Source organism: Vombatus ursinus, unplaced genomic scaffold, assembly GCF_900497805.2.
Source record: "Vombatus ursinus unplaced genomic scaffold, bare-nosed wombat genome assembly UNPS02004573.1, whole genome shotgun sequence".
NCBI classification, from domain to species: domain Eukaryota; kingdom Metazoa; phylum Chordata; class Mammalia; order Diprotodontia; family Vombatidae; genus Vombatus; species Vombatus ursinus.
In genome coordinates, this window is record NW_020944351.1 from 2,813,399 (window position 1) to 2,825,889 (window position 12,491).

Below are 12,491 nucleotides of genomic sequence, written 5' to 3' on the forward strand. Positions count from 1 at the left end.
TCAAAGGGCAGGTTACTCCTCTATGCACTGCAGGTTCTCCACATTCAAGTTGGGAGATAGGGCAGAGGGCAGGAGGTAGAAGTTGCCTTGTGCTGCCACAGATGAAAGTTGTTGCTTTGGGGCAGATGGAAGGCATGCAGTCAGCCCCTTGCCACCTTCCCTCATGGAACATGCTGTGCCCAGTAGGAGATGGAAGGCTCAAGGCACAGAGGAAGGTCTGATGAGGTCACCAAGATAGCAACTTCTAGAGCCAAAAAGACTCTAGCCAAAGGGACCAGCCATCCATACCCCTGCCCCCCCCATCTTGTTTTTCATTGTTGTTTGTCCTTCCTTCTGGAAGAGGACCCATGACATCAGCAGGGTGACATCTTGACTTGCAAGTGAATTGGATCTAAGTGAGGCAGGGCTGTGCAAAGCCATCAGCCCCACTCCCTCCTCCAGGGTGATCTGAGTCCAGTGGCAAGACACAGGTCAGGCCAACCAGAGATGACCCCAGTGGGGCAGCTGCTGCTCCTGACAGTACCAGGAGATTAAGGGAGTCGGCCGCAGAAAGTTCACCCGACACCCGCTGAGGCCCTGGGCCTCCAGTCAATCTGAGCTGGGGGGGGGGTAGGAGTCCCCTTCTTGGACAGAAACCAGAAGAGGGGCTGCTATCCCGCCATCTCCCAGGGGAGACAGAACTCCCCAGATGTCCGCTGGTCATTCACCGTGTCTGAGCTTTCCCAACGGCCACCCTGGCCGCCCCCTCCCCGTTGTTCCGGGCTCCTTCTCGGACCTTAGCAGACTGAGGTGAAGGGCAAGCCTTTCCCAAGTCGGTGTCCGGAGCCTCCCGGTCCCCAGGGCTCCCCTTCCCCCCTCTTTGGCGTCCTACGCCCCCAGGCTCCTAGGTGCAGACTGTCGGGCTCCCTGGGTAAGGGTCTGAGCAGCCCATTCACCCCGAGGCTGACCCCGTGCGGGCCATGGGCTTGGTAAAAGGAGACGAGAAGTGCACATGGTTGGCGGCGCTGGCGGGAGAGAGCAGGGTCCCGAGGCTGGTGCTGCCGGGGTGACCAGGTGGCCAGTGGTGGAGCCAGGTGGGTGATGGGCGTGGGGGTGGGCTACGGGAGGCCATTTCCTTCTGTGTGGTGGCCCCGTCGGGCAGTGTGCTGAAGCCAGGGCCCCCCTGTGAGAATGGTGTTTTGAAGGTCGGCAATGAAATCAGCGGAATGAGAAAGGAAAACAATGACGTGGGCATAATTCTAATCCTCGTCCGGCCTCCTAGTATGCATTGAGTACGTTCTTGGGGGTCGTTGGAGGTATAAGGGCCCCGTGGCGCAATGGTAGCGCGTCTGGCCCCAGATCAGAGGGTTGTGTGTTCGAGTCACGCTGGGGCCAAATTTTTCTTTTTCCCCCCTCCGGCTGTTCACGCGGGTTGCATGTACCCGAGCCACACTGGGACACACTGGACCTTGACCCCAACATAGTGATGTCATTTTGGTCCTCTTGGAGAACGAAGGATGACAACCAACCTAGTGCCTCCTCTGTGCCAGGCGCTGTGCCAGGCGCTGCTGTTAGGAACCCCTGATCTAGACCCCCCCCCCCAAAGAAAATCATGGGAGCTCCAGGGGAAGGAAATTTGTCCATCAGCCCAGCAGAATAGCCAGCCCCTAAGAAGCAGTGTGGCGTGGTGAAAAGAGCACTTTTCCCTCCCAGCTGGTTCATTAGCTCTGTGACTACGGATAGGTTGTTTCCCCTCTGAGCCTCACTCTCTTCTTCTCCAGAATGGGAATAATAACCCTTTTACTACCTGCCTTCTGGGTTGTTTTTCATGGTACTTTGTCCAATGCCGAGTGGCACCCAAGTAGGCATTCTTACCCTTTGTTCGAGATAAACGTCAGGTAGGTAAATGTCACGTTACCCATCTTGGCATGTCATGGTATGGTTCCCATCAGGCGCTCCATGGACTCACCACATTTTAGCTTCTATGCCCTTTTTAATGTGGTATAATGACAAGGGAGCTGGCCTTGTAGCCAGAATACCTAGGCCCAAATAGCAGATTTGATACAGAAGAGCTGTAGGGAATGAAGAGATTGGATTAGATGACCTCTCAGGTACGTTTCAGTTCTACACACTATTTTCAATAGTTCCAGGAAAGGCAATTTATTTTAGTTCCTTCTTGTTCTCTAGTCTAGAGCATTGAGGAAGGCCTTTTTCTGTTTGAGCCTTAAATCCAACTCTTTAGCTTGAGGTCAAAACTGATGACTGAGAAACCACCTCCTTCATCCACTGGACCATTGCCCTCCTGCCATCTACCTGGGCTTTTGCTCTTAGTAGTGCAAAAGCCCCCTCTTGTTTTCCCTGAAAAGACAGAAATATCAGTGACCTCATATTTACATGTCTACAGGTAAACCTCCTTCCAACCTTTGATAATGAGGACCTCATCAATCAACAAATACCCTCTTTTTGTTCTAGCCTATGCCAAATGGGGTCATAAAAAGAACAATGGATTCAGAAAGGGCACTAGATTTGTAGTTAATGGTCCTGGGTTCAAGTACAGACTCTATTATTACCTAGCTGGGTGCTCTTGATCGCCTCTCTGATCCTCATTTTCCTCCTCTTTAAAATGAGGTCAGAGATACCACACCAATGGTGTCAAACTCCAATAGAAAAAGGGGCCACTAAACCATATACAAGGCTCCGTAAGGGCCACATATTGACATTTAGGGCAACATATTAACATTATCCATGTTTTATTGTCTTTTTATTTTGTTAAATATTAACCATTTACATTTTCATCTGGCTTCCTTGCTGGCATGTTTGACACGTTTGGACTAGAGCACACGTAAGGTTTCTTCTCCTTCTGAGTCCATGATCCTGTGAACCTTCTCAAAGGCTCTTTCCATAGCCCCAGCAGTTGGGATTAACACCTCTTGGATTCTCTCTGTACTCCTCTGTCTCTCACAGTGTCAACCAGTTTTCCTTTGAACTTTTCACAACCCTGCTCTTCTTCCCCCATAATTCCCAGCCTGGGAAGGTTGGGGGTGGGGGTGCTGAGTAAGGCCAGATTCAAGCACTAGAATTCACAGTACACATTTCTTTGGTAAAATTAGTCTTTACACTGTCCTGAATTCCATGAAAAGACTGAAATACCAGTGACCCCATATTTATGTGTCTACAGGTAAACCTCCCTCCAACCTTTGATATTGAGGACCTTATCAATCAACAAATAGCCTCTTTTAGTTCTGACCTATGCCAAATGGGGTCATTGTAAGAGCAATTAGGGAGCCTGGGTGACCAGGCCACCCAGATTCTGTCCTGTGATGATTATTACTATATGTTGTGACCCTGGGCAAGACCCTTAAATTCTCTTGGCCTCAGCTTCCTCACCTGTACAGGGTTGGACCAGATAACATCTATGACCCCTTTTAGAGCTAAATGCCACAAACCTGTGTACACAAAACAGTGCATACAAGACATTTGAGGAGTAAGACAGCACTGACAAATGGCAGGATTTGATTCAGTTCAAAGCTTCACATAGGAAGTCTAACCTGAGATGAAGAAAGCTAAAGGTTCTGAGACATAAAGAAGGGAGTGCATTCCAAGCATGAAGGACAGCTCTGCAAAGGCATCCCAGGCATACATTATCTATTTAGATCTTGGGCAAGAAGAGACCTGTTATCTGGCCCTAATTCCCTCATTTTGCAAATGAGGAAACAAGATAAAAGAGGTTAAATAACTTTTCCAAGGTTACACAGCCACTAAGTGTCAAAAACAGGATTTGAACTCAAGCCTCCTTGACTCCAAGTTCATAGAGACAAGCAATGGAGTGTTGAGTTTAAGAGAAGAGCTGGCAAGCTGGTTGGCTGGAATGTAGAATGTGCAAAGGGGAATGTTGGGCAAATTAAGTTGGAGTTAGATTGTAGAGGCTCTCCAATGGCCTGCTGTGGAATTGATGTTCGAACCTAGAGGCAATAGAAAGCCACTAGAGGCTTTTGGAGTGGGGTAGGGATTGACGTGGTTAGACTTGGGAAGATTATTTTGGCAGTTGTAGGGAGGATGGATTGGAGAGGGGAGAGGTTTGAGGCAGGGCATGACACATATCTATTGTGGCTGAGAAGGGAGGAAAATGGTGAAAATTCCTCCTCCATGAAAGGGTGATAATTGTTTATTGCCTTCAGAAATGATGGCCCCATTGGGAACTCCATTTCTGTCTGCATGCCTCCTTTACGGTATTTATTCATTTAGTACGTGCACTGTGCATTTGGCTAACAGTATTCACGTCTTGGAATTCTCTCAGACCAGTGCATCTCTTTGGGATTTCACAAAGCAAAATAAATAACCCTTGGGTCGAAATGGTTTAATCTTTTTTTCCCCCCTTCAAATTGAGACTAGTGTTGAGAATGCTGCCTATAACCCATCAGACATCTCTAATTTGGAAGCTTGCATTTCAGAACACAGTGTTTTCATTAAGCAGTGTAGTTCACTCACTTTGGGGAGACAGACAGAAACAGAAACAAATTGACTCAATGGTTTGCATGCTTTGTGACAGAATTGCCTATTATTGAGAGTGTAAACGTTTTTTAGAAAATGAGAGACAGGTGGAAAAACAGGGTGGAGGAGGATTGCAGGCTTAGGAGAAGAAACCATACTTGCTTAGCACTATATGTCATGTATGAACAGCATCACTGCTTCCTTAAACATATTAATAATTAGAGCTGACAGTTTTTAGAGCTTTACAGTTACAAAGTGCTCGACAGAGTGAGAATGAGCACTGGATTTAGAATCAGAAGACCTCCGTTTGGCTCTTTGCCCGGACACTTACCAGTTAGGCATGGGCAAATTTCTTTCCTTCTCTAAACCTCAGTTTCTTCATCTGTAAGGTAAGGATGATAATCTTCTCACAAGGTTGTGGGGAGAAGAGCACATAGTAACCCTTAATGATAATTAGTGACACCTGTTCTTTAATTGACTCTGCCCAAGAAACTCCAGTGACTGGCTTCCTTTCACCTCTAGGATGAAATATGAACTCCTCTGCCATTTTAAACTCATTCACAATCTGCCTCCAGACTACCTTTTCAGACCCTCATATGCTCCACCACAGCCAAACTGGCCAGCTTGTTGTCCTTCACACAGTGTTTCATCTCCCATCTCTATGTCTTTGCATAGGCTGTCCCTTCTGCCTAGAATGCCCTTCTTCTTTACTACCACTTCATAAAATCCCTAGTTCCACTCAAGTCTTGAGTACTACCTCCTACCTGAGGCCTTTCCTGATCTCCCCCAGCTCCTAGTACCACCTCCCACCTTCACCTTCCTCATATTTACTCTGTATGAATTTTTGTATACATTTACATATGTACATATTGTTGTCCTCAGTAGAATGTAAGCTTCTTGAAGTAGGGACTCTTCTGTTTTTGTCTTTGCATCCCTAGCTCTGAGCATGGTGTCAAGCACATGGTTCTGCCTCTGATACTCACTAGCTAGATGATTTTGGCCACATTTCTAAGCCTCAGCTTCTACATCTTTGAAATGGGGATAAAAATAATTATACTCCCCGACTCACAGGATAGTTGAAAGAAAAGTGCTTCGTAAATCTGATAGTTTTCTTTTGGTCCATAGTACCAAGCCTTGGGCATTGCTACAGAATCCAGAGTACCCTAATCTGTCCCTTTTATTTCTTTTGCTGCTGCCCTAATCAATTCAATAAAATCTACCACTTGCAAATAATAAATTTAAAAAAATTAAAACATGATGGAAATGTGAACTATGATAATATAAAATATTATTAGTATTGTTATATGTCATGAAAAATTGAGGAAGGCCTCTATTGAGACCCCCTCTGGTGAATATGGCAGACAGTGTCCCTCTCAGGAGGAGTCACATGGGATGGACAAGCATGGATAGTTTGGGATATGCAGCAATGGATGGAGCATCCTGATTGATGAGATTGAAGATACATCTGAAAATGTGACTATTATTGTTTTGAACCTTCATTGAGAGAGGATCTCCCAGCCACAGTTTTTCTCTGTTGCTAACCTCAGAAGCATCATTTACCATGAGGGTCTTCTTGCCCTAGCCTTTGGTGGGTCCCAGCCAGAGGGCCAGGAGGAACATTATATAAACAACTGTAGTAAGACTGATTTGGTTGGTGACTGTCTCCCCATCTCTGAACCAGTGGCTTCTACAGGACAATTATAACTGAGGGTCAGAGCTGATTGTCTAACTTGACTCTAGAATTCATTGACTCTACTATGAAGGTTAAAGGTACTTTTGTTGATATGTGGTATATTCCTTGACAGAAATGTTTACAAAGCTGAGTGAGCACGCCAGGATCTTCATATCCATAGCATTGGGGATTCTTTTCCTTCTGTTCATTTGTGTGAGTTGCGTTGATCCCAAGGAGCTTTTGGATTGGGGTCCCAGTCTAAGGAGGATAATCTCTTCTTTGTGTTTCCTCAATGGGCAGAAGTCTTGGGTCCAGACTCCATTTCTTTATGCCTCTCTGTTGCTAGAGAGGCATAAAGTTCAGCAGAAAGGACAGGGTGGGGAAGTTAGGTGGCTCAGTGGATAGAACACTGGCCCTGGAGTCAAGAGGACCTTGAATTCAAATCAGGCCTCAGACACTCACTAGTTGTGTGACCCTGGGTGAGTCACTTAACCCTGTTGGCCTCCAAAAAAAAAAGGAGCATGCTGACTTGGAATCATGTAAGACCTCTGTTCAAGTCCCAGCTCTACCACTTCACCTCATAGCATCTCAGTTTCCTCATCTGTAAAATGAGGGGGGATACTTGTACTGCCTACAAGTCATGAGGACAGTGCTTTATAAATTTTAAAGCACCATGGAAAAGGGAGCCTATATTAAGACAGAGTAAGGATCTGGTCATATTAGAAGGGGAAGTTGCTGCTGATGTTGACAACTCACATTTATATAGCTCTCTGAAGCCTGAAAAATGTTTTATTTCATTAGATTCTTATCACAGCCCTGTGAGGAAGGCATTACAGGTATTACGCCACTTTTACAGATGGGGAAACTGACACTCAAAGATGTTAAGCAACCCTCCCCCGGTCATACAGCTAAGAAGTATCTGAGATAGGATTTGAACTCAGCTCTATCCCACTATCCTAGAATGCCCATACTGCTTCTCACCCTCCTGTTCCTTCCTGATCCTTCATACACAGCTCAGAAGTGCTGGGACAGAGTTCCTTGACTCCAAGTCCAGAGCTCCTTCCACTAGACCTCATTTGCCTCCTCTCTTCCACCCTTAATTACCTGCATTCCCAATGCCTCATTCTGACTGCTCTGATCCAAAATGGGCACTGTCATCCCCTTCCTACATTCTGGGTAAATGCCAAACTGCAGATCACATAGTGGGATCAAAACATGTGGCCCCACTCTGGAGCTTCACACTTCAGCAAAGAACTAGAGATGTGTCAGTTGCTTTTAGGACCTCAGCCCCAAATAAGGCACTATAAAGAAAAAGCTTCTCCTAAGAAGTCTGAACCAGAAAGGGCCTTTGTCCAAATCTTTTCATTTCACTGGTAAGGTGACTGGCTCTGAGAGTGACAATGACTTGACCAAGGTCATACAGCAAGATGTCAGCAAAGCTAGGACCATAGCCCAGCCTCTTGACCCCCAGGCCATTGCTCTTTGCTGCCTCACCAACAATAGCAAAAATGATGCACTCCTGGGACTGCAGTACTCAGTATGCAGATAGTGACCTTTAAGTTCCCAGAATCATCAACTTTTTGTGGACCCATAATCCCTTGGAAGGATGGTACTTGATAAATAGTGAAAATCACACCGTGCTGGAGGAAAGAAAAAGTCCTGGTAAGACCGTAGCTTCCATGTCTCGTACATAAAAAACAAGGCAAGCTGCATCTGGGGCTATGAAACAAAGAGACACAACCCTAAAAAACCTGCAATTCAGCAAATCCTCTCCCTTATATTCTCTCTTTCCCCCATCTCTCCAAATCATTGATATTGATTTTTCTTGGATAACTAAGCTCATCAGCTCCTGAGATGATAACTATTTTCCTTGTAACCAGGTTCCAGGATGTTAGAATTCTTTCTTCTCTCTTCTTGGAGTCACGGGGGGCAATAATGGTGAAATGTCAGGCACAGGATTGATTTTTTTTTTTAGTAGGAGTAAGGGGCACCACTTGACATGCTCTTAAATCATCATATGTAGACAACTGCCTATTCTGTTACCTCTTTAGGACAGACTGACTCGGGACTGGGCAGAGGATAGGAGAAGAGTGTAGTGGCAAGGGCCTTGGACATGAAGTCAAAAGACCTGGGTTCTATTCACTGGAGTCGCTAATGACTTTGGGCTCCTTCCCCTCTGCAAGCCTCATTTCCCCCAAGAATAAAATGAAGAACTAATTGACTTCTGAGGTTCCTTCTAGTTCTATTGTTCGTCTGTCTCGAGCTCATGCACTGATTCTGCCCTTCAGGTGGTAGCTGGGGAAAAGCAACGGCTTCCCAGTGCATAGAATTCTCAAATTGAGGGTTCTAATCCTAATGGGGAAGGCAAGAGTTGAGCTCATTCATGTAGGCAACAAGCAAATACACACCTGCTGTATTCAGAGAACTATGCACGGAGAATTGTGGGTCGCAGTGTTGTGGAACTGGGCACAGGTTGTTAGCATTAGACCCTCACCATGACCTAGGGCGAGCCACTTTCCATCTCTGGGTTTGTTTCCTCCTTGGAAAAATGGAGCTAATCATATTTTGACTACCTTTCTCACCCGACTGTTGTGAGGATCTAGTGAGATAATGCAGGGAAAGTGATTTGGGATGGTTTTTAAAGTGCTATAGAAATGTTAACTGTCATTGGCAACAGCAACTTCTGTATCTAATGGCCCTGTCGCCAAAGCCAAGTGTTGCCCATCAGGAATTTTCTTGCTCCTCCCTCCATGTCACCACTGCCTCTCCCCTATCATTAGGACTGTGAGATGGCCGTTTCAAAAATGGGGGAGACTAGACAGGATCTCAATCATCACTCTGAAATTCCTTCCTTTGTGTTGTTCCAAGTGCAGTGGCAGTGGACATGTAGCATCATTGGCCAGCTCAATCATCACAGGGTGAGCAAAATTGAAGGACTCAGGCAAAGGAAGAGAAAGAGACCAGATTCCAGATATTTCATATAGAAAGGTGAACAGCAAATGTTGTTGAGTTCCATGTGTCATTGAAGGAGTCAGGTCAAATCTGTTGGCTTCTGAGACTGTATCTAGGGGAAGTTCTCTCCTCATGTTCCCAGTAGGTTTGGGGGTGACAGGGCATCTAGCCTAGCTAGATGGAGAAGATGATCCCTGAGGATGGAGTGAGGAAATGAAGTCATCGAATGGAGCACAGAGATGACCCCAGAGGGTGGACCCTAGAGGATGAAGGGACATGATTTCGGAAGGTAAGTCTCAGAGGATGGAAGAAAATAACTCCCTCTCTCCCTCCTTGCACTCCCTTTCAGCCCATGCTTTCAGAATTGTAACCAAATCAACATTACCTGGTGTGTCTATAGACTGCCCTATTGTTCCACTAATCACCCCAACCAAAATACCCTTCCCTGGCCACCATTTCTCTATATGTGTTGTCTCCCCCTATTAGAATGTAAGTTCCTTTAGGTCAGGGACTATCTTGCTTTTATATTTATATCCTGAACACCTAGTACAGTGATTGGCAATAGTAATCATTTAATGAATGCTTTTCCATCCATCCATCCATCCATCCATCCATCCATTCCCTCAGAAGATAAAGCTGACCTCTGAGGGTACACCTCAGAGGATGGATTTTAGAGGCTAGAAATGAGATGAACTCAGAGGATGGGATATGGAGGTGATTGCAGAGAATAGACTCCAGGGAATAGAGGGAGATGATTCCTAGAGTAGACCTCAGATCCTAGAAGGTAGAGAGAGGAGTTGCTCCAGAGCCTGGACTTTAGAGGATGGAGGGAAAGGACCTTCTAGGGTAGACCTCAGAGGACAGATTGTAGAAACTAAAGAAATGAGCCCATAGGTTGGCCCCCATGTGGTAAAGCTCTATAATATTCCTGAAAAGTGCACGGAGGAGGACTCTGGTTTACTAAGGAAATAGCCCTGAGTGAGGAAAATCGAGCCAGAGAAACTATGAGAGGAAGAAAGAGTCTGGAACAAGGGAGTAGACCCCACTGTGGGATGCAACATGCTGATCAGGGATATTCTGCAGGCTACATTAAGAGGAATGTAAAGCTGGCATCTAGAGAGTCTCCTGATTAAAGCAAGATATCTGTCCACAAGATTCCCATTTCCATATCAATCCACCTAGATGTAGTTGGTCAGAAGTCCAGAGGAAACGGTCCAGGTATGAGTCACCATTGACAGTGCTGTGTAACTTCTGAGCTAGCACTAACTGCTCTCACTTATCACTGGGGAGGCTGTGAAAAATCAATGAAATAATATACAGCCAATTCACAGACCAATTAGTCAGTTGTGTCAGTGGTGTGTTTGAATTCTGGGATCCCAAGGGAAATTTTCAGAAAGGGTCCCTTTACCCCTGGTTAATTGCAAAATAACTAGCTCTCCTGCAGAAAAGGGCTGTTTGGGCAGTATTTATACCGATGATTTATGGCTCAACCCAATCTCTGAAAGAGCCTACGTGGATTAGCGAAAGGAGCACTAGATTGGGAGGCAAGAGACCAGGCTTCCAGTCCAAACCCGGACACCGACTCTGTGTGACCTCGGACATGTCCATTCTCTTCCCCAGGCTTCAGTTTCATCTTTTACAAAATGAGCTGATAGCTTCCAAGCTCCCTTTCAGCTTTAATATTCTAGGTTTTACTTGTTAGTATCTCTGATAAAAGGTTCCCGAGGGGAAAATGCTGAAAGTAATATCTAACACAGAAGTTTGGGGTGTACTGTGGGTGTGTGGGTGGGCAGGTGATCTTGAGGCAGCAGGGGTGCGTTGCAAAAGGCAGGTTTGCCATCAGAAGACCCGGGATGTGAGCTCTGGCTCAGCCATTTATTCCAGTGTGATTATTAGCAAATTGCTTAATCTCTTTGAATTTCAGCAAAGTGGGGCTAGTAATAGGACAATCACAGAATGTTCGAGCTGGAAGGACCCTGGGAGACCAAGCTGTTCAACCCCCTCATTTCGGAGAGGAAGAAATTGAGGTCCAGGGGAGGGGGGGGAGGGGGGGGGAAGGGACTTGCCTGAGGCAATACTTATCCCCCAGGCTTGTAGGAGATAATGGACTGAAAGGGCTTTGTAAATTGTTTATAGAAACGTGAGAGGTTATTAGTCGCTAAATTCTAACCGTTCTCTAGTATTCTAGGGAATCCAAAGTGGTCTGCAAATGAAGTGGTTTGAGCAATAGTAGATACATTTCAGGTATTCTCATCACCCAGATCACCCAGAGGTAGCTGAAGGGGGTGGGGGAAAAGAACAATGACTGCGTAAGCAATACTGACGCTTTCTTCAGGCATCCTTTCCCTCCCCCCCCCTCCACCCACTCCCCTTTCCAAGAGTAAACTCTGAATCGGTGCTGAATTGGGGGGAGGGATTGGTCCTTTCGTATGGGGGGGCAGCTGAGAACCACAGTCCCCATTTATCTGCTTTAAAAAATCATAGCTTTAGAGCTGCAAGGGACTTAGTAGGCCAAATAGTCCAATCCTTTCATTATACAGAGAAAGAAACTGTGAGACTCAGGGAGGTTATGATAAACAAAGTGCATTTCTCAGAACAACCCTATACGTAAGTGAGGCAGGTATTATGGCCGCCCAATTTACAGAAGGGAAAACGGACTCAGAAGGGAAGGTCAAGGTCATACAGCTCACTAGCAACGGTGTCAGGACTGGAATCCAGGTATCTTGAGTGCATGGCACCACACATCACCCTTGTCTCTGTTTTCTCTAGCTCTAGCCTCTAGGTACACTTTAAGCACGTCTCCTGGAATCCTTTTCTTCTAGGATGGCTAGGGTGATATCAGCATTATCGCCTTCAATCTCCCACCCCCACCTACACACACATAAGTAGCTGAACTGGGAGGGGGACTGGGATTTTCTGATTACAGTTCTTTCCAGCATACTGAAAAGCAGTTTGTATCCTAATTAGGGTTGTGTCTAACCTAATAGATCACCCACGTAGCAGCCATTTCTACCCCCATAATATCTCTTGCATTTGTCCTCTCCCTGTCTCCCCATTGCCACTACTGGTTTCCTGAAGGCTCTCATCCCTAATTCTCTGCTATTTTAACAGCCGGCTTAACTGGCCTCCTGTCCTCCGGCCTTTCCCATCTGCAGGTCAGTCTCCACGCTGCCTGGGTGATCTTCCTAGGGCGTCCCTATGATCCTGCACTCAGAATCTCTCAGCAACTCCCTAACCCAGGTATTCTCTCCCATTCCACCTTCCCAGCCTTATTGAATTCTTTTCTTCCTCACACTACGTGCAAGCTAAATTGGAATCCTCACCATCCCCTGGTTGTTCACGACTTGCTTACTCCCACCGTCCTCCATTTCTTGGCTAGACTCCTCCCCCATCTCCA

The 12,491-nt window shown here is 46.2% G+C and overlaps 1 non-coding gene across 1 annotated transcript; it reads left to right on the top strand.

The window, feature by feature from the left end:
- Positions 1-1,302: 1,302 nt before the first annotated feature.
- TRNAW-CCA lies at positions 1,303-1,374 on the top strand. The gene has a single exon. It is a non-coding gene; the product is annotated as a tRNA-Trp (tRNA).
- Positions 1,375-12,491: the final 11,117 nt, after the last annotated feature.